Source organism: Odocoileus virginianus, chromosome 21, assembly GCF_023699985.2.
Source record: "Odocoileus virginianus isolate 20LAN1187 ecotype Illinois chromosome 21, Ovbor_1.2, whole genome shotgun sequence".
NCBI lineage: Eukaryota > Metazoa > Chordata > Mammalia > Artiodactyla > Cervidae > Odocoileus > Odocoileus virginianus.
The window spans coordinates 35,073,124-35,098,835 of NC_069694.1; the positions used below are offsets into that span (position 1 = coordinate 35,073,124).

At 36.2% G+C, this 25,712-nt stretch overlaps 1 pseudogene; it reads right to left on the bottom strand.

Moving 5' to 3' along the window:
- Positions 1–9,934: 9,934 nt before the first annotated feature.
- Positions 9,935–23,338, bottom strand: LOC110146424 (small ribosomal subunit protein uS15-like; annotated as a pseudogene).
- Positions 23,339–25,712: the final 2,374 nt, after the last annotated feature.

Genomic DNA, 25,712 nt, shown 5'->3' on the forward strand with positions numbered 1-25,712 from the left:
TTTTATACAAATTTTACATTGATAATATGTAGGATGAAACTTTTAAAAGTAAATTATCAGGAGAGGTTTTGAATATACCCACAGTGAAAACAGAAATGAAATTAACTTATGTTCGAAAAAGTGCTGAATAAATTAGAATTTTAAAAAGTGAGTAGCTTGCCTACTGACAAGCAATTTACCAATGATTGGATCATGAACACAGAAGAGGATTAAACATTGGAACATTAGAAAAAAATGAAAAAAAGTATAGATAAATTATCAAATATTCTGCGGAGATATTTATCATTTGTTTGTGAGAGGTAGAGTTCAAATTCCAAGTCTTGGGTAAAACTGGATATCTCTAGGTTATTTCTTTTTGTACACATCTCTTGATATGGGGTTTCCCAGGTGGCTCAGACCGTAAGCGTCTGCCTGCAATGTGGGAGACCTGGGTTTGATCCCTGGGCTGGGAAGATCCCCTGGAGAAGGAAATGGCAACCCACTCCAGTACTCTTGACTGGAAAATTCCATGGATGGAGGAACCTGTTAAGCTACAGTCCATGGGGTCGCAAAGAGTCGGACATGACTGAGTGACTTCACTTGATTTGTACAAGAGATTCTCTTCAACAGAATCTGAGTTGCAGCATTTTATTTCCAGTCATGATCTGGGATGAGAGCAGAATGACGTTTACAATACTTTAGTGGCAATTACAGCACAGTTAATTTATCAATTTAATTAAATTCCTATAGTGATTCATGACATAAAATATCAAAATAAGTTAACTTGCACAGAAACAGACAAAAGATCAATGCAGTGGCCAGTGGTATAATGAATTAAAGTGTAACTTCCCCTTAAAGGATTGTGTGCATAAGTAGATTTTTTTGGTAAAGCAATCTCTTAGAGAGATGTCCTTTAGGGAATTTAGAAAAGGTAGATTCCAGAAGTTTCCTAAAATTCCTAAAGTCAGTCTTAAAATATCATCTAAATTACTTTCTATCTTACTTTTAAGGAGGAATCAAAGAATTATGCTTGGATTAAAGAAACACAAGTGGAATTTTTTCTTACATCTTATGCATTTTACATTTTCAAATGTAATTTGCCACTAATGTTAACAGTGTTATTAGATAAACTAATTACCACTGAAATCCTTATCACAGTATAAAAGCTATATGTAAAGTCAAGAACCCATGTATCAAAGAGAAAATGTGAAACTGGTGGGTGAATTAATCAGGTTCTCTAATCTTCTCCCCACACTGAGAGCTAAGTAAAATCTGACAGCAGAATATGATCATGGAAAAGTGAAAGTGTTAGTCACTCAGTTGTGTCTGATTCTTTGAACCCCACAGACTATAACCTGCCAGTCTTCTCTGTCCATGGAATTCTCCAGGCAGGCATACTGAAGTGGGTTGCCATTTCATTCTGCCCAGGATCTTCCTGACCAAAGGATGCAACCTGGGTCTCCTGCATTGCAGGCAGATTCTTTACTATCTGAACCACTAGGGAAGCCCCAGTCATGGAATTTTATAGCAATTTGGAAAAAAGACTGATGATCTTCCTAACAAAGGCAGTAGGATCATCAGTAATTAAATTAAAAAAGAAAGGAAATGTCATTCATTTAGTATTCAAGCTGATACAGTGGTTCCTACTAGTTACAATAAGTGTGCTAGAGACTAATTGGTGCTTTTTTTTCTTAAATCACTGCTTTATAAATACTTTTGTGATCTTGTAATGTTTATTTTGTGGCTCTGAGTATCTTCATCTGAAAATAAGAATGAGTTGAATTAGATGTTTGCCAAGATATCTTCTAATTCAAACATTTCATAGTTCTATAAGAGAGAGGTATCACTATTATATATAGTGATTTATATTATATATAATATAATTATATATATTATATAAATTATATTAAATATATAATATATAAATATATATATAATAATATAAATTATATTAAATATAATTATATATAATTATATATAATATATACTGATCTATATTATACATAGATATATCACTATAATAGAGAGGTATCACCTAGCTCATTTCCTGTGCTAGTAATCTTAGTTTAGTTACTACTGGAATCATTATTAACTTAAAAATAAAAAGTATTTTGCTCACTGAACCAGGCAAAATAAGGTATTGTGCATGCATATGCAAATAAGGAGCTTCCCCGATGGGCTGAGTGGCAAAAAACCCACTTGCCAATGCAATGTGAGAGACATAAAAGACTTGGGTTCAATCTCTGGGTCTGGAAGATTCCCTGGAGGAGGGCATGGCAATCCAATCCAGTATCTTGCCTGGAAACCCCATGGACAGAGGAGCCTGGTGGGCTACAGTCCACAGGGTCTTAAAGATTCAGACACAACTGAAATGACTGAGCAATCATGAACTCATGCAAATAAGAGTGTGAATTAGTTCTGAAATATTCCCGTCAGTTAAAAAATATCAGTAGCTTTTTATGGACACGTGCTTTAGAAATAAGATTACCAAATATTCCAAGAAAATTTGAGTTACTACCCTCACTTCAGTAGTAATTAACTATCTTGAGAAACTTCATGGGTAGTGCTAATAGAAAATCACTTATACTAGGAAAAGAGAACAAATCAATAGACAAAATAGAGTCCTATTTCTTTAATAGCACTGCTGAGTCATTCTGAGTTAAAATTAGGTTCAATTATGAGTAACAGAAAATCTCAAATTATAGCTGCCTACTCAACAGAGAAATTTGTTTCACTTACAAAAATACTGGCAGACCATGACTAATAAGGTGACCCTGTTCTCCTAGGAACTGAAGCTTCTTTTGTATACTACCATCTTTAGCATGTGACTTCTACCTTGCTGTGCAAGAGATCTATTATAATTCTACATACTGTATCCACATACACATCTTCATAAAAATTGTGTTATATTTCACTGGTTACATATAACTGCAAAAAATCATTTTGCAATTTGCTTACATTTTGCTTGCATTTCACCGGTCACATCTAACTGCAAAAAAAAGCTAGCAAATCATGTGTTTTTGGCAACCTACTTGCCCAGCTTAAGTTCATGGGGCCTATTACTGGGAAGAAAGTGAAAACAGATAGGAGGATAGCTAGTAGCCTCTACCACTAGTCTACCCTTTAGCAAAATGTTCCTGCATGTGTAATGCCCTGAACTCCCATTCTATCTTCTGAAGTTAACCATGGACCAAAAAGCAAAATATCTTCTCCCAGCACTAATATGGAGTAGGGTTAAGATGTGAGAGTGTGTGTTAGTTGCTCAGTCATGTCTGACTCTTTGTGACCCCATAGATTGTAGCCAGCCAGGCTCCTCTGTTCATGGAATTTTCTAGGCAAGAATACTGGAATGGATTGCCATCCCATTCTCCAAGGGATCTTCCCAACTCAGGGATCGAACCCAGGTCTCCTGCGTTGTAGGTAGATATTTTACTGTCCTAGCCACAATAATCTCAATTAAAAACTTCCAGTGAGGAAAGGAAAAACGAAATGTGAACTATCTAGCAGTTACTAGTTCATTAGTAATTTTATGTACTTATCCAAGGTGACTTTCTATTAGTGGATTTTCAGCGTCAGTGGTTTCCAATTATTGAGGAGAGCCAAGAACTTTTTAAAATGTAGGGTATGTCTATCAATGTTTGTTGCTTTAGAAATTAAAATGGAAAAAAATTCAAAATCCTTATTGATTTGTTGACTTAAAATAGTAACAAACCTGATGTCAACATAACATGTTTTTATGAAAAATAGCTATATTTTCCAAAACAAAAATTAGTGAGAATGACATTAGTTAAACGTTGTGAATCTTTTAATGTCTGACAGCATAAGACAACTGAATTATGACATCAGTGTACTGAAATTTTGGTGAAGTACATGAAGAAAATTTGGCTCCACCCAGATAGAAAGTTGGAAAAGAGGACTATTTTAGTAGCCTTTACAGAAAATTTTGGATATTCTTTTTTGATGCTACACTAAAACTTGGCAAGTGGAAGTTTCTTAAAGATTAGTTGCAGTGTGGAATCTTAAACCAAATTAATTGTTCATACTCTAACATTAAAATTTGTCTTGTGTTTTGCATTTTGAATGACACTTTTACCCATGCATGGATTGTTTTGAAAATATTGATTCCCTGAGTTATTAAGGTTTCTCAATTCACATTTTGATATATAATATGAAAAAAAAATACATTTGTTAATATCACCACACAAAAGTCTTTAAGTATGTAGAAGCTGTTAAGTTTTGGTGATGGATATAATTTTCCAAAATTCTGATTTTTGCTTGAAAACTCAAATTCTATCATTGGCAACAAATAGTGTCAGTTGTTTTTCTTCAAATGAGACTCCTATTGTTCATTTTAGGAAAAAAAAATCTTCCCAATATTCAAGTCTGAATAGCCATAGTTCATCTGTTAGTCATTCTTTCTAGTAAAAATGATGTTCCATGAAATAAGGAGCTGGTTCAACTAATACAAGAGCTTTTCCCTTAAGTCAACCATCATACTTCACTAGGCAACAGAAGTGCTTACTGTGTACCTCATATTTCATCGTATAAAGTATTTTACCAAACATATTCAGTAAAGTTTTAATAAAATTAATCATTTTTAGTGCGTATCAGGATATTATGAGTGAGGCTCTGTGTGTGTTTTTGTGTGTGTGTGTGTAACTGTGTGCATTAGGGAGAAAAATAAAATGACTATTAGTAACATTTGTTGCCACTGCCTTTATTGTGGCTAAAGTGACAGCATTTTTACCCATCATTGCTCTTAAACTCTAAATGCACATGTTTACATAGTGTAAAAGGGCAAATGATATCTTAGTATTATGAAAAGCGTTTGATGTAACAAAATCCCTTGAAAATATCTTGGGGGTCCCTTCAGTTCAGTCATTCAGTCATGTCCGACTCTTTGTGACCCCATGAATCACACTGAACCTCAAACCACACAATGGAGAATTACTCTGTGAAGTTAAAGAGCATATACATTTAAAATATTTGCAGATGCTGACTGGTTGAACAATTTTCACTTCGACCCAAATTTTTGGCGTGACTGGTTTTGACATTCTGACCAATATTCGTATTGAAAGTATAAATTTTTGCCTATCTGAGAGATAAAAGTTCATCAGTTCAGTTCAGTTGCTCAGGCATGTCTGACTCTTTGTGACTTCATGAACCGCACCACGCCAGGCCTCCCTGTCCATCACCAACACCCACAGTATACCCAAACCCATGTCCATTGAGTTGTTGATGCCATCCAACCATCTCATCCTCTATCGTCCCCTTCTCCTCCTGCCCTCAATCTTTCCCAGCATCAGAGTCTTCTCCAATGAGTCAGCTCTTCACATCAGGGGGCCAAAGTATTGGAGTTTCAGCTTCAACATCAGTCCTTCCAATGAACACCCAGGACTGATCTCCTTTAGGATGGACTGGTTGGATCTCCTTGCAGTCCAAGGGACTCTCAAGAGTCTTCTCCAACACCACAGTTCAAAAGCATCAATTCTTCAGCACTCAGCTTTCTTTATAGTCCAACTCTCACATCCATACATGACCACTCGGACCTTTGCTGGCAAAGTAACATCTCTGCTTTTTAATATGCTATCTAAGTTGGTCATAACTTTCCTTCCAAGGAGTAAGCGTCTTTTAATTTCATGGCTGCAATCACCATCTGCAGTGATTTTGGAGCCCAGAAAAATAAAGTCAGCCACTGTTTCCACTGTTTCCCCATCTATTTGCCATAAAGTGATGGGACCAGATGCCATGATCTTAATTTTCTGAATGTTGAGCTTTAAGCCAGCTTTTTCACTGTCCTCTTTCACTTTCATCAAGAGGCTCCTTAGGTCTTCTTTGCTTTCTGCCATAAGGGTGATATCATCTGCATATCTGAGGTTATTGATATTTTTCCTGGCAATCTTGATTTCAGCTTGTGCTTCCTTCAGCCCAGCGTTTCTCATGATGTACTCTGCATATAAGTTAAACAAGCAGGGTGACAATATACAGCCTTGGTGTACTCCTTTTCCTATTTGGAACTAGTCTGTTGTTTCATGTCCAGTTCTAATTGTTGCTTCCTGACCTACATACAGATTTCTCAGGAGGCAGGTCAGGTATCTGGTATTCCCATCTCTTTTTGAATTTTCCACAGTTTATTGTGATCCAAACAATCAAAGGCTTTGGCATAGTCAATAAAGCAGAAATAGATGTTTTTCTGGAACTCTCTTGCTTTTTCGATGATCCAGTGGATGTTGGCAATTTGATCTCTGGTTCCCCTGCCTTTTCTAAAACCAGTTTGAACATCTGGAAGGTCATGGTTCACGTATTGCTGAAGTCTGGCTTGAAGAATTTTAAGCATCACTTTATTAGCGTGTGAGACGAGTGCAATTGTGCGGTAGTCTAGTTACCTTAATTTATTACCTTTTTACCATAACTGAAGGTAAGAATCTTTCCTTATTTTTACTGGTCAGTGTATTACTGGTGCAGGAATAGATGGACAGTTCCATGAGACAGAATAAAGACTTTATAAAGTGACCTCAATTCTTTTGCGAATGTAATTTATGACCATGTTTGGGTTTCCTTAGAAGATTATCAGTTGGGAAAGTGGTAGAAGCTTTAATAAGTGATATTGGGATAACTTACTGACTCCTTGAAAGAGAAGTTGATTTACAATTGATTTTCATTTTGTATCAAAAATTCTGAATGAATAAAAGATCAAATGCTTTACATAATCACCTTATAAAGTGGAAGAAAAGACTGGGTAAAGCTTGTTTTTTAATGTTTGAAATGTCTGTGAAAATATAATACAGGAAAACCAGAAGAAGGGAAATAAATGATATACATGATTATGTAAAATTATTTAAATTTTTAAGTGGCAAAGGAGCACAAAGTAAATTATAAGAAAAATAACAAATGGGGCATAAATGCTATTAATAACTAATTCTACTTTTAAATATATTAATTATAAATGTGTAAGAAGAAATAAACAGGCCCTTAGAAAAATAAGTAGAGGATATGAATATAGGATCTTGAAGTAAATCATAGAAACAACTTTATAGCTAATATATAGTCAAATATTCCAGTTCTCTCATGTATAGATGAGGAAACTTTAGAAATACATAATAAAAGTTAAATCTTTTTCCTCTCCACAAATGCTTTAAAAATTATGTTATTTATTCATTTGTTTCTACTAAGTAACTAAGTTACCCTGATCTGGTTTGTTTTAACCTGTGTATAAATTTTATATATATATATACATATATATATATATATATATATATATGGAGAAGGCAATGGCGACCCACTCCAGTACTCTTGCCTGGAAAATCTAATAGACAGAGGAGCCTGGTAGGCTGCAGTCCATGGGGTCGCTGAGATTTGGACATGACTGAGCGACTTCACTTTCACTTTTCACTTTCATGCATTGGAGAAGGAAATGGCAACCCACTTCAGTGTCTTGCCTGGAGAATCCCAGGGACGGGGGAGCCTGGTGGGCTGCTGTCTATGGGGCTGCACAGAGTCAGACTGAAGTGACTTAGCAGCAGCATGTATATATATATATATATATATATATATATATATATATATAATCACATATATATAGTCACGTATATATACCACTCTGTGACTACTCCATGAAATGGCAGATGACATAGAATGACCTTTAGCTATGTGCAACTGATAGACTTTTAAAAATAGATTAACATTATTCTTTTGAAATATACACCATCTGTTCTTATTACACAGAACTAGATATCATGGTGAAGAACTCAGGCTCTCTTGCCCAACTGCTCCAACTGGAATTCTGGCTTTGTAACATACTGAGTAATCTGACCAATTTACTGAAACTGTGTGTCTCAGTTCCTGATTTATGTATCATCCTAGTTTCTAAGGTTATTATAGGATTAGCTCATACTTATAAAGAGCTTATGATAAGGCATGGCACAAAGTAAATTATCATTTTCATCATCCTTTTGTAGGTGGGGGCACTTTTGGTGACCAATAACAGTCTTTTCTTTTGTGTATTATTGCACTGTGGATTACAAGCATGTCTTATCTTGTTCTGTTACCACCACAGAAATGATCTGCATTTGGAATTGATTTCTATACAAAGTCTGTAACTCAGTTATTTTCATAATGTATTAAATAACATGATAAATGAATCCCAGGTGTATACTGGCAGTAAGAGGTTGCTGAAAGGATTTAGGGTCATTTAGCATAATGGAAATTGAATGAATTTATTATTGTAACCTTTTGTATGAGGAAGAACTTGGGGAACATAGTTCCAAAATTCATGTGAGAGTGAAGAGAGAGAGTAAATGACACAAACAGGGGATACAAATCAGTTGATTTCAAATTCAGGTTATATTTACATGCCTTCTCGTTTGTCCTGCTTGTATTTCTCATTGTGAGGCCACTATCAACTTGACCTTGATGTTCTTTGTTCTTTGAAAACTATTCTGGAAACACTACAAAAGCTGAAGGGATTTATCATAAGGTTAGATATGCAGTATTCTAATGTAGCCTGGAAACCAAATTGAACTGGAAATCATCTGTGCATGCTAAGGCCAATGCCTGCCCATTCTAAATGGATCACTGGTGGCTTATCACAATTTCTTAGACACTCAGTGCTGAACTTAGATAGAAAAAAATTTGCAGGAGGCTTTCATTTTTCAGATTTTCTTCCCTTTGTCCTTTACGATCCTGAACTCAATCAACCTGTCAGAGGCCTACCTCCCATCACAAGGACGATGGAAATGGGAATTTGGGTCTATTTATTTCTGAAAAGAAAGAGTCATGGGTATAAAAACCCCACCACTCAGCATTTTAGCAACATGCAGCACACAGAAACAATTAGAGTTTTCTTACATGAAACTCTTCTCTAAAGACACCAAACACCAAATAGAAAATCCTTCTCTCCCTCAGTTGCATACTTTCTGAATTTCTAAATGTTCTCCTTCTAAATAATTTAAGGGACACAATTTGCTCAGTTATACTAGTGGATGACTATGAGTTTTCAATGCCGACAAAGGGTTTATGACACATTATTCATTACTTATTTAGTCCACTTTTTAAAACACATTCAGTATTTTAAAATTATTTCTCTGAGTCTTTACATTATAATTTCTTATTGTTTGGGGAGTTCTTCTTAATAGCATTATTAACATATAATTCATATACTGTAAAATGAACCAATTTAAAGTATGTATTTCACTGATTTTCAGTATATGCAAAGAGTTGCACAATCATAAATACAAGTTAATTTTAGGACATTTACTTCATGCCAAGAAGAAATTCCTCACATTTTACTGTCACTCCTATCCTCATTCTCTCCTTCAACCCTCAGTTCTAGGCAACAACTAATTTGCTCTCTAGCTATAGACTTGCCAAATTGGGGCTTTTCATGTAAGTGTGATCATATAAATATGTGATCTTTGTGACTAGATTCTTTCAATTAGATAATATTTTCAAGGCTCATCCATGTATAGCATGCATTGGGAACACATTCCTTTTTATTGTTTAATAATATTCCATTGTATGACTATATTATATTTATCCATTCCCAATTGACATTAAGTTGTATCCACTTTGGCTATTGTAAACAATGCTACCAGGAACATTCATGTACTAGTGTTTTGTAAGTATATGATTTTAGCTCTCTTGCGTATATGCCTAGAGTGAGTAGAATTGCAAGGTCACTTTGTAACTCCTTAGATAGCTCTTTGAGAAATTGCCAGAGTTTTCCAAAGCAGTTGGGCCATTTTGCATTCCTATCAGGATTGTAGGAGGGTTCCATTTCTCCAAATTTTCACAGCAATTCTAGTGAGTATGGAATAATCTATTATTGTGGGTTTAATTTGAATATATAACTAATGATGTTGGGGATATTTTCGTGTGGTTTTTGGTTCTTACCTTTTTTGGGAGAAGTGTTTATCCAAATATGTTTTTATTTTTCAATTGGGTTGTTTTTTTTTTCTTTTCTGTTAAACAATGATTTTATTGCTTTAGTACAATAGACAAATTTCTGCAACCAGGGCAGAAGCTGTGGATGACTCGTATTTCCAGCTGGGGGGCAGGACTCGTTTGGTCTTGTAGTATCGAGCCAACCGGTGAATACGGCTCTCAATCAGAATCAGACGGAATTTAGCATCTTTATCCTTTCTGTTCCTCTCCAGATGCTTTCTAACAGCAACAGCTTTCTTAATTACATGATAGAGATCCTCGGGGAGGTCAGGAGCAAGTCCTTTGGACTTAAGAATTCTCAAGATTTTGTTGCCTGTCACAAAACGTACTTGTGCACACCATGAGAGTCTCTCAGGATCACACCGATCTGGGAGGGAGGCAGGCCTTTCCTGGCCAGTTTGTAGATCTGCTCCTTCACGTCGTCAGAAGTGAGCTTCAGCCAGGTGGGTTCGCTGCGGCAGGGCAGAGCCGACTGGGACAAGCCCTTCCCGGGAGCGAGCATGAGACCCACGATGGCGGCGACGTGATGGCAAAAGGAGGTTGTCTTTTATAATTAAGCTATAAGAATTCTTTTTCTATTCTTGATACAGGTAACTTGTCAAATATATGATTTACAAATATTTTCTCCCACTCTGAGTTTTTTTCTCCCTTTTTTGATGGTGGAATTTTCCATTTGTCATTGCTTATTTTCTTCATGTCTGTATTTTCAAATAAAATAGATATTTATCATGCTCTTTCCATTTTGAAGTCTATTAGGACTTTTTTCTCCCTCTTCTTGGTAAAATATGTATTTGTGAAGGGATAAGAGATATATTACATATTTTATTATTTTTATGCTTGACTTTTACATATTTTATGAGATTTTATTAAGTTGTATTATTTTTAGATTTAATTAATATAGCTTTTCTCAATGTTCTTAACTTTCAAATGCTACTTGCTTCCATATTTATCTTTACAAAAAAGAATTGAATTACATGGAATTATACTCTTGCTCATCTCTGTGATTATGAATTACAGATGGAATAAGAGCTACATCTATTAATTTTATAAAGTATATTTATATAAATTTCCTTAAACAAGATAGGATTGTTGAATTTTATTGGAGTAAATTTACTACAGTAAGTTTACATTACATCCTTTATTTGCATTATATCTTTTGCAAACAATTAGTGGGTGAATCATGGCCTGGTAACACTTCTACAATTAATTATGCAGCAATAAAATCCTCAATATGTATTATCATTTACAATTGTAATTTGCTAGATGATACAGATGAGATGTAGCAATGAGTAACATAATTGCCTTTTTAATGCTGTGGTAGGTATACCATGGTCATTAATTATCAACTTGACTAATTATTATTGGTAGCAATTAATCTTTGCTCTAATAATTATTGCTGATGAATATATGTTTCCCCCCTAACTTTTGCAATGACATGAAGATGATATATGTGATTACTAAAGCACAGACTGTCTAAAACATGGTTAAAAGATGGTAAATATGTCTCTGAACTCAGATTTTCGTTAAACTGTTAGAGTAAAAAGAAATATAGTATTTTTTTTTCAGATATTAAGGGTGCCTCATTCTCTGCTCAGATATGTTTCTTTGTATTTCACATTCTACTGTGCACTAGTGGTAAAGAATCCACTTGCCAGTGCAGGAGATGCGAGAGATGGGGTTCAGTCCCTCTGGAGTAGGAAATGGCAATTCACTTTGGTGTTCTTGCCTGGAGAATTTCATGGACAGAGGAGCCCGGTGGACTATAGTCCATGAGGTTGCAAAGAATCAGAAACGATTGGGCACGCACTCTTGCTTGCTTTCTTGTGCTAGATTACGGCTGGCTGCCTTAAATAAAAGAGTTGTTAAGGGCTTCCCTGGTGTCTCAAATAGTAAAGGATCTGCTGCAAGGCAGGAGACCCAGGTTCATTCCTTGGGTTGGGAAGATCCTCTGGAGAAGGGAATGGTACCCACCCCAGAATTCTTGCCTGGAGAATTCCACAGACAGAGGAGCCTGGTGAGCTATAGGACACGGGGTTACAAAGAGTCACACACACTGAGCAACACACACACACACACACACACACACACACACACATGTGCTTCTGTAGTGATTGTAATCTTTGCTTTGAGGAAAATGTCATGAAATGATGATACTTAAAAACTCCTCGTAGCAAATATTTACAAATCTCTGACCAGGAACAACATAACATTTATAAGAAGAAAGAGACACCTTTATTTCCTGTATTCCCAGTATAAGGATAGTGCCTGGCATCCAGTAGATGCTCAGTAAAACAAACACTTGAACAGTGAAGTGAACTAAGAGTCTGGAAATAAGGAGAAACTGGTGTAAGTCAGTGGATAATCAACTAACTTTCATTGAGGAAATTATTCTCTACATCTTCACAGAAAGAACTTATACTCTTATGCTTAGCATTCAAAGAAATATAGAGAAATGCATCAACATTCACTGAATCAGAAACAAAGGAAATTTGAACCTGATGATGCTTATACTAAACAAGATTTTTGGTTCTTGGAACAACAGAGATTTACAGTTACTGTATGATTTATCAGAAATGGTTGTGTCATCAGAACAAACTTCAATGAACTATACTATTTTAAGAAATCTGAACCACTAAAGTCTAAGCTAAAATATTCTACTGTAGCAATTAAATGAGGTGTTTAAAATGTTTTTAAAAACAGGTATTTGTGTGTGATTTTACTCATTTATTTTGGAGAGACAATTTAAACATATTTTATGTTTCAAAATGGGTTTGGAGTACTGCAACTTTAATATATAATATTGTGACTATGGGAAATAAGGATTTAACTTAAAGGGGCTTGTTTTATGACTGAATGACTATTGTCCTAGAAATAATTAAATAATATGGTGGTTCCTTTGAGAGAGTATGTGGATTGTGTGTGTATGTATTGTGAGTGTGTATGGTGAATGGTGAGTTCCTACAAGCAATTCAGGAGAAATATGTAAATACTCATTTGTCTGAAGAATGCTGAGTCTATGGCCCAGCCCCTTAGTTTTTCTTATGGTCAGTATTTTCCTAGAAAATGTCACTATTTAAACAATATATAGGATAAAGAGATGGAAAGCAGCATAGTTAGGAGCAGAAGTTCTGAGTTCAGGAGATCCTGGTTTGGAGTCATATCTCATCATTTACTGTGAGTCTTGTTGCAACTTTCTTATTCTTAATCTACTTTCCTTATCTTTAAAACACTGGCTATGAAAATAAGATCATGTCATGGATTATTATGGGATTTCATGTGGGTAAAGATCTTATGGTTATGATAATAGCACCCACCTCATAAAGTTATTGAGAGGACTAAGTATAGAAAAAGTACTCTGTGTACACATTCTCCAGGGGATCTTCCTGACCCAGGATTTGAACCTGGTTCACCCTCCTTGAAGGAAGATTCTTTATGGTCTGAGCCACCAGGAAACCCACTTAGTGTACATAGCAATATCTAAATAAATATCATGCTATCTTATTATTATCACCAACTAAACACACTTTAGATACTTCAAAAACATTTTAAAATCTCACATGAAGATGAATATAAATACTAATACAATTTTTAGACAAAGTATTTTCAAAACCAACTAAAAATATTAATCAAATAATTTATCTCAAATAATTCATCAGTAAGCCTACTGAAAAGCATTTATTTCTTTTCTGAGATGTTCTTTTTAGCCTAATTGATATTCTCTGTCATGTAGTATGAGCAGAAAAATGGCTCATAGCCAGTCACCGTATTCCTCCAGGTCAATCTAGAGAGAAATCCATTGTGAATCTCACATTGCATCATTGGTATGAGTGGTTTATTTGGTCTGACTCTTTCTAAATAGATCCATACCAATAAATTATTCGAATTGTGATGTCCTTCAACACTTGGCCAGGAATAACTTCCCAGATTGGGGAAAAGTCTATAGTGGTGACAATATTAAAAAATGTTATATTCTAGTCCTGTCCCCTAAGACATGTTCTTTTAGCTATACTGAATACAAGCTCATGACTTGGCAAGTGTTAAAGATTTATCTATTTATTAACATTTTACTCACAAGGATGAAACTCTTGAAATATTACAGCTCATTTTCAAGAATGTCCTTGGGATGGAAAGCAGATATATTCTTTGTCACATTACATTTTCAGACCATGTAGGTCACTGTCATAAAGTAGTCACTAGAACAGTTAAACGAATCTGCATTATGCAATGGATTTTCCCCCACGTTTTGGGTGCATATATATTTATGTAATACCCGATTGTAAATTTGGATGGTGGGACTAAGAACTTTATGGTGTGATTACCAAGCTCTTCAGAAAGTAAACAATTTTTGGAATAGACAGACTTGAATTTTTTGTTGAAATGTGGCAAAATTTTCATGTCTAACGTTTTGAAAAATTTTTCCTTTTTTACTATGGTTAATAATTAAGTGACAAGCAGAGTTTCTTGTTCTTCCACCCATCCTCTCTGTTTTGCACACATTTTGCATAGAAGAGAATTAGGATTGGGAGATGTCAGTGTGTTAAATGGGGAGCATCTTCAGTTTTCCAGCCTAACTGGTTTCAGAATATTTGCTAGCTGTACTCAGCTGCTTCTGTGAGGAATGTACCAAGCACTAGTGTGTCTTTCAGCACGGGGGTCAAGAGTGTAGAAGTTGAAGCTGACCAAAGCTGGGTTTATGTCCAAGTCCCACTACTCAGTAACCTTGTCTTTAGTCTTCATGTCTCTGAAAGGGGTGTGATGATAGTGAAACTGTTTTTGGGTTGTTGTGAGGAAAAAAAAAATGTTAAGCACAAGCCCTAAACAAATAGGCATTTATAAAATGAAACTACCATCATTATTTACTTTTGTGATTATTAATTCTATTTTATGTATGCATATGTATAGATATGTATATATATACACACACACACATATCTATTTCTGTGTATAGCCTATTGGTGCTATTTCTATGGAAAATCCCAATATACCCCTCAAATTATGTCATTCCTTCAATGAATTGTTATGGTTTTCTAAGAACTTAATTTATCCACCTGTGTTCCTTTCTTTATTTCTCAGCCTGACTGAGCCACTTCTTACCCAGAAGAGTAAATTATATAAGTGAAACACACTTCCGATGACTAATTTAATGCTTCCTTTGATTTGTGGTATTTCAGATTCATTGGAGCCTTAGGTGAAATTTTCCCCTAGTGCGTGGGGATTCACTCAGTCGGTCAGTTCATACTGAAGACACCAGTTATTGCACGAGGTGCCAGTTAGTGCACCAGGAGCTGTGATCAAAATATGTGTGCGAGGGCTTCCCGGGTGGCTCAGTGGTAAAGAATCTGCCTACCAATGCAAGGGACACGGGTTCTATCCCTGGTCTGGGAAGATCTCGCATGCCATGGGATAACTAAGCCCATGCGCCACAGCTACTGAGCCTGTGCTCTAGAGCCTGGGAGCTGCAGCCGACCCCACGTGCCACAACTACTGAAGCCTGAGCGCCTAGCACCTGTGTTCCACAACGAGAGGCGCCAGTGGCGAGAGGCCCAGGCACCTCATCTAGAGTGTGGCCCCTGCGCACCACTTGAGAAAAGCCTGAACGGCAATGAAGACCCACACAACCAAAATAAATCAATACATACAATTATTTTTAAAAATGTGTTAGGTTAGGAGACCCTGCCTTCATAGAGTCTCCAATTTAGTGGCAATGAAAGACCTGCAAACAGGCAACTGCCTTGCCATCTGTATTCCAATGGGAAGAGTACATGTGGCTATGGGAGCCCATGTTTGGTATTGGAGAAATAATGTTTAAATATTAATATTAAATAATGTTTAAGTATTGAACTGAAGCTAACCAAGAAATATGTGAAGAGAGAATTATTCCACACAGAAGAATCTCTAATGAAGAGTAAGCATGATGTGTTCAAGAAAGTGAAATGAAGTATTTTTATTTTGGATAAGAAGGCAGATGCCGGGAAGATTGAAGGTTGGAGGAGAAGGGGACAGATGACAGAGAATGAGATGGTTGGATGGCATCACTGGCTCAGTGGACATGAGTTTGAGCAAGCTCCAGGAGATGGTGAAGGACAGGGCCGCCTGGTGTGCCGCAGTCCTTGGAGTCTCAAAGAGTCAGACACGGCTGAGTGACTGAACAACAAAAAGAAGGCAGAATAGATTTTCAAAGGTAGCAAGAAATGAGGCTAGAAAAGTAAATTAAGGGAAGATCCATGAGTAGCTCTTTATAAAATTTTAAATATTGTTTAGTTCATCACAGGGGAGAAAGAAAGCCACGGAAGAGTATCAAGAAAGGTAAGGAATGATTATTCCTTGTTCAGGAAGTGTAATTTGGAGACAGAGGGAACCAAGGGAAGGAGGTCAAGACTAAAGCCAAGAGAACGATGTAGAAGATTACTGCAGCAATGCAGGTAGAAGGCATGGACATGTAGATCAAAGTAATGGCAGAAGGGAAGGCGAGAAGGAAATGGACTTGTCAGATATTTACTGATCAAAATTCCACAAAAATCTGGATGGTATCTGTAGTAACAATAACAATATTCTTTTTCAAGGTTGTCAAAATTACGAGCAAAACCCATTCACAGTATTACTTTATTATCACTTTAATGACAGCATAATGTACACTGATATCCCCTATTTGATTCCTGATTTGGGAGATTTGTGTCTTCTTTTTATTTTTGTCTTTGTTGTTAAGGGTTTTCTCGATTTAAAAAAAAAAGCTTTTTCCTCTGCAGTGACTTTTTCTACTGTATTGTTATCTTCATTTTTTTAATTTCTGCTATTGTCTTTTTAGGTTTTCTTGTTTCTACTTGTTTTGGGTTTATTTTGCTCTTTATTTTTCTAGTTTCCTAAGGCAGAAACAAAAGTTTCTGATTTAGGATCTTTTAAAATTTTTCATGTATATTTTGCTATAAATTTCACTTTCAGTACTTCTTTAGCTATATATAATATAATAAGTTGTACTTTTGTTTTTATTTTATTCTACATATTTTTAATTTCCTTTGCAACTTCCTCTTTGATCCATGTATTATTTAGAAGTGATTGCATTGTTTAATTTCTAGGTGTCTGTTTTCTTTCTGTTATTGAATTCTAATTTTATTCTATTATGATCATATTCTGGATGCTTGCATTTCATTTAAATTTGCTGAGGTTTGTTTTATGACTCAGGATATGGTCTGTCTTGGTGAGTGTTTGTATCATGAGTGCATGAAAAAAGTGTATTTTACTATTATTACATGAATTGTGCTATGTATGTGAATTAGATTCTGTTGATTGATTACATGATTTGAATCTTCTTTTTTCTTACTGATTTTCTGTCTGGTAATTTTATCTATTCTTGAGATAGAGAGCTGTGTAAGTCCCTAACTATAATAACTGTGGGTTAGTTTCTTCTTTCAGCAATATCAGTTTTTGCTTCCTGCATTTTCAGACTTTTTTGTTTGATTCATTCTAGTAGATTGATATTTTGATATTTTTCATTATATTATTATTTTTATATGCTTGTATATATTAGTCCATATTTGTCCCCAGTAATTCTCTTTGCTCCTAAGTTTACTTTATCTGATATTAATACAGCCCCTATTGCCTTTTGTAATTGGTGTTTAACCATATACATATATTTTTTGTCTTTTTACTTATGTTAAGTTTGAAGAGTTTTTACAAGCAGCATAAGATTGAATTGTGTTTATTTATCCACTGTGACAATCTCTGTGTTTAGATTAGTGTCCTAATCTATTTACTTGTAAAATAATTATTGATATGTTGCTGTTTAGTATTTGTTTTCTATGTATCCCATTTGGTTCTCATTCATTTTCCCTTATATCTCCTTTCTGCCTTCCTGTTAATTACTTTAACATTTTAAAGGATTCAATCTTGATTTATCTGTAGTTTTTTTTAAGTGTATCTCTTTGTACTGCTTTTATTGGAGTTGCTCTAAGCATTACTATACACACACATACACAGGCATGACTTATCATAATCTACTGGTATAAACTTTTAACTACTTCTAGTGAAGGGTGGAAGTATTTTTTCCAATTAAGTATCTTTATTTCCCAGTCTTAAATATCAATGTCTGAGTTTCAGATATTATAATTTTTAAAAATTAGCAAATATGATTTATAAAACTCATGAGGAAAGGATTATCTATGTATGCATCTTGCTTCTCTTTGCATTGATCTTTCTTCCTTCTTGATGTTCCAAAATTCTTTACTTTGTTATATTTCCTTGAAGAACTTTTGGCCAGTCTTTAAGGGGAGATTTGCTAGCGATACATTCTTTAGTTTTCTTTCATTTGAGAATGTTTTTATTTCTTTTTTGTTCTTGCAGGATAATTTTGCCATATATAGAATTTGTGGTTTACAGCTTTTTCTTTCAGTACTAAAAAAATATACTCCCTTTGGCCTCCAAAATTTCAGATAAGAAATTTAGCATCATCTGAATTGATATTCCTGTATAGTTAATATTGCATATCTTTCTCTTTGCTTTCAATATTTTTGTCTTTATTTTCTTTTAAGTTAAAGATATGTCTTGGCATGAATTTCTTTGGATTTGTTTTGTTGGAGTTTGCTCAGTTTCTTGGATCTGTAGGTTTGTGTCTTTTGCCAGATCTGGGAAGTTTTTAGTCATTACTTTTTCAAGTACTCTTTTAGACTGCCTCTCTTTCTTTTCTCCTTCTGGAACTCTGATGATATGAATATTGGATCTTTTGTATTGTCCCACAGGCCCTGAATCTCTGCTCAACTTTTTTAGTCTATTTTTTTCTTAGTTGTTCAGATTGGGAGAATTCCATGATCTGTTCTCAATTTACTATCTCTAATCTCTGCTCTACTACTGTACCCATCCAGTGAGGGTTTTTTTTTTTTTTTTAAACATTATGATGTTTTTTATTTCTATAGTTTTCATTAAAAAAAAATCTCATGTACATGGTCTCTCTCTCTCTCTCTTTTGCTATGATATTTCATTTTTTATTTGGTTCAAAATAGTTTGTCATTGACTATTGAAGTATGGCTGACTGAAAATTCTAATCAGATAATCTCAGCATCTTACTGATCTTAACACTTACATTGGATCATTCTTTCTCATTTTAGTTGTGATTGTCTCATTTCTTGGTGCAACACATGATTTCTTGTATCCTGAAAAATTTACCTGTTACATTAGGAAATTCTGAGTTCTATTTAATTTTTTAATTTAAACTTATTTATTTTAGTTGGAGGATAATTGCTTTACAATTATGTGTTCATTTCTGCCATACATCAACATGAATCAACCATAGGTATACATATGTCCCCTCCCTCCTTAACCCCCCTCCCACCTCCCAGCCCACCCCACCCCTCCAGGTTGTCACAGAACATCTGATTTGAGCTCCCTGTGTCATAAAGTAAATTCCATCTGGCTATCTAATTGACATATGGTCATGTATGATTCAATGGTCCTCTCTCAATTTGTCCCAACCTCTCCTTCCCCCACTGTGTCCACAAGTCTGTTCTCTGTCTGCATCTCCACTACTACCCTGAAAATAGGTTTATCAGTACAGTCTTTCTAGATTCCATATATATGCATTCATATACAATATTTATTTTCCTCTTTCTGACTTACTTCGCTCTGTATAATAGGCTCTAGGTTCATCCACCTCATTAGAACTGACTCAAATGTGTTCCTTTTTATGACTGAGTAATAGTCCATCATGTATATGTACCACAGCTTCTTTATCCATTCCTCTGTTGATGGACATCTAGGTTGCTTCCATGTCCTAGCTATTGTAAATTTTGCTGTGATGAACATTGGGGTACACGTGTGTTTTTCAGTTATGGTTTCCTCAAGGTATATGCCTAGGAGCGGAATTGTTGTGTCATATGGTAGCTTTATTCCTAGTTTTTAAGGAATCTCTGCACTGTTCTCCAGAGTAGCCATATCAGTTTGCATTCCCACCAACAGTGCAAGAGAATTTTATTTTCTCCGCACCCTCTCCAGCATTTATTGCTGGTAGCTTTTTGACGGTGGCCATTGTGACTGTATAAGGTGATTTCTTAATGTAATTTTGATTTGCATTTCTCTAATAATGAGCAATGTTGAGCATCTTACCATGTGTGTATCAGCCATCTGTATGTTTTCTTTGGAGAAATGTCTATTTAGGTCTTCTGCCCACTTTTTAACTGGGTTGAGGAAACTCTGAGTTCTATTTAATTTTTATTTTTAAATAAGTAGTTTAAGTTTTGGCCTACTCTTTTGAGCTATACTTCTAATGGCAGTTTAAATTTCAGAGCCTTTGTGGTGTTAATTTGGTCTGCTTGGTTTATTGGTGCCACTGGGGTTCCCAACTGTCTCTGCTGATACTGCTTGAGGGTGTAGAATGGGATTCTCATCCCAGTTGTTGGGTACCTCAAAATAGACAAGGCTGGCATGGGATCCCCTACTCATGCCTCCTATTTCCCAGTTTTTCTGGGAAAGGAAAGGGATTTATAGGCCTACAGTGTAACAGAGACTTCACAGGTCTGGCAACTTGTAACTGGGTGAATCTTGCTCACCCTGCCCACTAGACCTAATGCCTCAGGACAAGGAGGGGTTTCCTGGGCCCAGCTGATTATTGTGGTTGGGTCCTTTGTCTTCTTCTTTTCTGACTGCTATAACAAAACACCATACACTTAGTGACTTAAGCAGCAAACATTTATTTCTCACAGTTCTGGATATTGAAAGTTCTACCGTCAGTGCCAGCATGTCTGGTTCTTGGTGAGGGCCTTCTTCCTGGTTAATTGGTGGCAGTTTTCTTGCTGTCTCCTCACAGGGTAGAGAGAGAGAGAGAGCGCTGGTCCTTTTATCTCCTTGTCTGGACACCAATCCCATCATGGAGGCTCCACCTTCATGGCCTTATTTAACCTAATTATCTCCCAGATGTTCTACCTCTAAATATCACCACACTGGGGTTAAGAGATTCACCAAAGAATTTTGAAGGGTTACAAACATTCAGTTTACAGAAGTCCTTTCTGTCTCTTGCCCACCTGACCTCACTTCTCCTGTAGGGGAGAGGCAGTGGCAATCTGGTAAAAGAGACATTCTGGGAAAACTTGCTATCGCTTGGTCCCTCTCGTTGTTTCTACTGGTTTCTCTTCACCACCCAGTATTGCTGGGAATAAAAGCAGTATCTCAGGATTAAAGAGTCTTCCTAAGCCCGGCTTCTTGTTGTAAGAACCTGCTGGTTCTGCCCACTGTCCCCAGCATGCTTAGAGGAAGACGAGAGTCTTAGTCTGGTGGAGGATAGTGCTTCCTCTGGGTGCTTTCTGTTGGTGGGGTTACTTACTGATCCCTTTTTGTGATGTCAGTCTTGTTTAGTATTCTCAGAGGACTCTTATTTGATCTCAGAAGAAAAATGGGCCAAGTTGCACTGCCTTCCATTGCTAGGTTGGTGTTGGCAAATGCTGAGTGTAAGGGTCCTTTTGTTTGGTTGAAGTAACATAAGACACCCTGCTGCTGTGTTTTTCCTCTGATCCTAGGGTCCAAAACCCGTTTGCATTTTCATTATCTTTCAGAATTCTCCCTTTGTTGTCAGGTAAGTTATTTTTGGATTTACAGCTATGCTTAGCAGGAAAGAGCTAGGAGAAGTAGATCTATGCATTCTTGTGGACAGAAGTCCCATTAGATTTACTTTTCATGATTTGATTTTAATAGCTATGTAACAGGTGCACTTAATGCCTAACATCCATCCATTAAATATTTGAATTTTTCATTCACGTTTTCTCTAATACCAAATTTTAAAGCATGGTTGCAGTTCTATAACAATATATTAACCCTCTACTAGCAGCTCTCTTGGAGAAGGAAATGGCAACCCACTCCAGTGTTCTTGCCTGGAGAATCCCAGGGACGGGGGAGCCGGGTGGGCTGCCATTCATGGGGTCACACAGAGTTGGACACGACTGAAGCGACTTAGCAGCAGCAGAAGCAGCAGCTCTCCAAGATTTATTTCAGGTTTGAAAATCCCCTGATGATGATCTGATCTTTGCTTCTGTAGCTCAAGTGAAGTTTTCTGATAGCTCAACAAACCAAGGCTTTGCACCACTTTATTATTCACTGGGGCCTTCTATTTGAATGAGATTGGTCAGTTTTGGATAAAATGAAGAGTTAGGAAAAGGTAAAGAGAATATAAATTAGATTATTACTTATATTTAGAAACATATTTTTATGGAGATATATGCTATTTGCTAAGAATAATGACAGAAACCCTGAAGATGTTGAAAGTATTGTGAATGTATCCTTTAGTAATTACATATAGCTTGGGAATAGAGTATAGATTTTATTTGGAGAGATATACCTATAATAAGTAATTTTCCAACAGAGTTCTAAGCTCTATGAGGGCAAAAAGAGTTGTTAATCAAATGTTTAATGTTACTTATCAGAAACATAATAGTTTGGGGTTACCTGTCCAATGTAACCAAGTTGTGTATTTATGGGCTGTTATCCAAACTTTAAATTAGAAACCATTGAACAACATGTGTACATTGAACATGTGTCCATTTTATAATATTTGTTGCATAATTTTACTCAGTAAAATATTAAGATTTTTATAAATGTAATAGTTCTAGTTTTATGACACTTTTGGGCATATATATGATTTATTTGTTGCTCAGACATTGGTTAGGAAGACAACATTTAGTTATAACTTTTCCATGAGAAATAAGTTTCATTTATATGACACGGTTTCCACTAACAAATTGTGGAGAAAAGTGGGGACGACGACTACTACTAAATTTTTCTTCACATAAACAGATTCACTGAATAACTGAAACATGAATTTCTCAGGTCAAACTTAATCAAATTATATGACTCTGGAACAATCACCTAATACGTTATCCACCAATTTTAAATTACTATCATTAGCATTTTCCCTTTGATTTATCAGTAGTAGGTATTTGACCTAAAATCTCTTCATCTGTGATTCTGGTATACTTAACTCTGTCAAGAAGATTTTCTCTCTCTTTCTCTTTTTTTATCTTTACCATATCTAGAGCTAAAAGGGCTTTAATCTGAACATTTATTCTAAAGAAAAAAAAAATACGCTTCTCCAAGGCTCAGGATTAGTCTACTGGCAGCCATGGAAGCCCTGGAGGAGCCATTCCCTCTCTCACTCTGGTGTGCAGAACAAATCAGTACTTTCCAAAACATCAAATAAGCCAACATAAAGAAGTGAGTATCTATATTAATCTCCAGGGACAAGTTATAATATCTCTCCAAAAGAATTGCCACACAAGGAAAATGCATTCTCAGATCGTGTAGTTACACTGTTTTTATATTTTACTCCTATGGTTTGCTCTTGCTAGATGTCACCTACGATTACTTCTTCTATTCCTCCTCCACCTCCTCCGATTACTACTGCTAAAGCTACTATTGCTGCTGGCGCCACTGAGCAGGCACTCATGTATACTCACTTGCAAACATACAGGCACATATACACATATAGGCATGTGCCAAATACATTCTTAAACTATACATTTTGGCATTTAACTTTGATATCTTCCTAGGTAGGAGTCCAAAAGGCCTGTTCTTTTTCTAGTTCTTTTATAAGTACTATGTACCCTTAGGTAACTCATTTCACTGTTGTATGAGAGTTTCCACGTTTGAAAAATGAAAATGTTGGACTAGGTCATAGGTTAGCAGAGTAAGGCCCTTGGACCTGGTGTGGTAAATGAGGTTTTATTGAAACACATCCATTTTCATTCATTTATATGTGGTCTACAACTTAATTCACAGTTAATTTGAGTAGCTATGACAGAGCCCATATAGCCTGTATGCCTATGTATTTACTGTCTGCACCTTTGAGAAAATGTTTGTCAATCCTGGACTTGATGACCTATTAAGTCTTTTCCAGGTATATGTGTTTATCACTCATGAGGATTTTGATAGAAAAAAATCTTAGTTTGTCTAACAAGGAAGATGATAAAAATGTTTAATTATTTTGTTTTCTTCTAGAATTCTTCTCCATGAATCAAAATGACAAAAGTTAACTTGGTTCATTTAAATAGTGGAACTGTCTCAAGTGATAGTCTGTTGAATAAAGACAGAGTGCTAAACCCAGTAGTAGTCATATTTTTATCAATTTGTTCAGTTTTTCCAATGCTTCAATCTTTGTCATCTTAATTATAAGAGATGCAGCCTAAAATCAATCAGTCTACATTTGTTATTGTTGTTGATCAGTTGCTAAGCCATGTCCAACTGTTTATGACCCCATGGACTACAGCACGCCAGACTTCCCTGTCTTTCACTATCTTCTGGAGTTTGCTCAAATTCATATCCATTTGTCGGGCTGAGGGGTGGGGGGTAGTTTGTAATTTCCTCAGTTCTGTCTTGCTCTAGCAAAAATTTGAAGCCATGGATGGACCAGTGTTATAGCTCCGTGTTATATAGCAAGTGATGTGAAAGTCGCTCAGTCGTGTCCAACTCTTTGTGACCTCACGGACTATACAGTCCATGGAATTCTCCAGGCCAGAATACTGGAGTGGGTAGCCTTTGGCTTCACCAGGGGATCTTCCAAACCCAGGAATCGAACCCAGGTCTCCCACGTTGCAGGTGGATTCTTTACCAGCTGAGCTACAATACATCCTGGAGCATGAGGGCAGGCCGATCCAAAAGACACAAAGAGAAGAGAAGCCTCTGGCTCAATCTTGGCTCCACTTTTTAATATGTTTTTTTCTTCTCCCCCTGAGCCTACCCTATGTAAATTGGGCTAGCCAGGAGGGCTTTGTTTTACTTGAGGTTCTCACTCCAGTCCTCAGACCTTCCTTTGTTCTATTTTCTTGGGCTTTTCCCTTCTTTGTCTTTTAGCCACCACCATTCTGGACTCCTTTTTCCTATTCTACCTACCTAACACTTTGATCATGAGTTTGAGTAAACTCTGGGAGTTGATGATGGACAGGGAGTCCTGGTGTGCTACAGTCCATGGGGTTTCAAAGAGTCAGACACAAATAAGCGACTTAAAATGTTGATGTTATCCAACCATCTCATTCTCTGTCACTCCCTTCTCCTGCTCCCCTCAGTCTTTCCCAGTTTCAGAGCCTTTTCCAATGAGTCAGTTCTTTGCATCAGGTGGCCAAAGTATTGGGGCTTCAGCTTTAGCAGCAGTCCTTCCAATGAATTTTCAGGGATGATTACCTTTAAGATAGGACAGATTGGATCTCGTTGCAGTCCAAAAGTCTTCTCTAGGACAATTCAAAAGCATCAATTCTTCAGCACTCAGCTTTCTTTATAGTCCAGCTCTCACATCCATACATGACTATCAGAAAAACCATAGCTTTGACTAGATGGACCTTTGTCAGCAAAGTGATGTCTCTGCTTTTTAATACTGCTGTCTAGCTTTGTCATAGCTTTCCTTCCAAAGAGCAAAGGCTGTTTAATTTCATGGCTGCAGTCACCATCCACAGTGATTCTGGAGCCCCCCAAAATAAAAATCTATCACTGTTTCCAGTTTTTCCCCATCTATTTGCCATGAAGTGATGGGACCAGATGCCATGATTTTTTGAATGTTGAGTTTTAAGCCAGCTTTTTCACTCTCCTCTTTCACCTTACCAAGAGGCTCTATAGTTCCTCTTTACTCTCTGACATTAGTGTTGTATCTTCTGCATATCTGAGGTTGTTGATATTTCTCCCTAGAATCTTGATTTCAGATTGTGATTCATCCAGCCTGACACTTTTCATAATGTACTCTACCTATAAGTAAGCAGGGTGACAATATACAGCCTTGACATACTCCTGTCCCAATTTTGAAGCAGTCTGTTGTTCCATGTCTAGTTCTAATT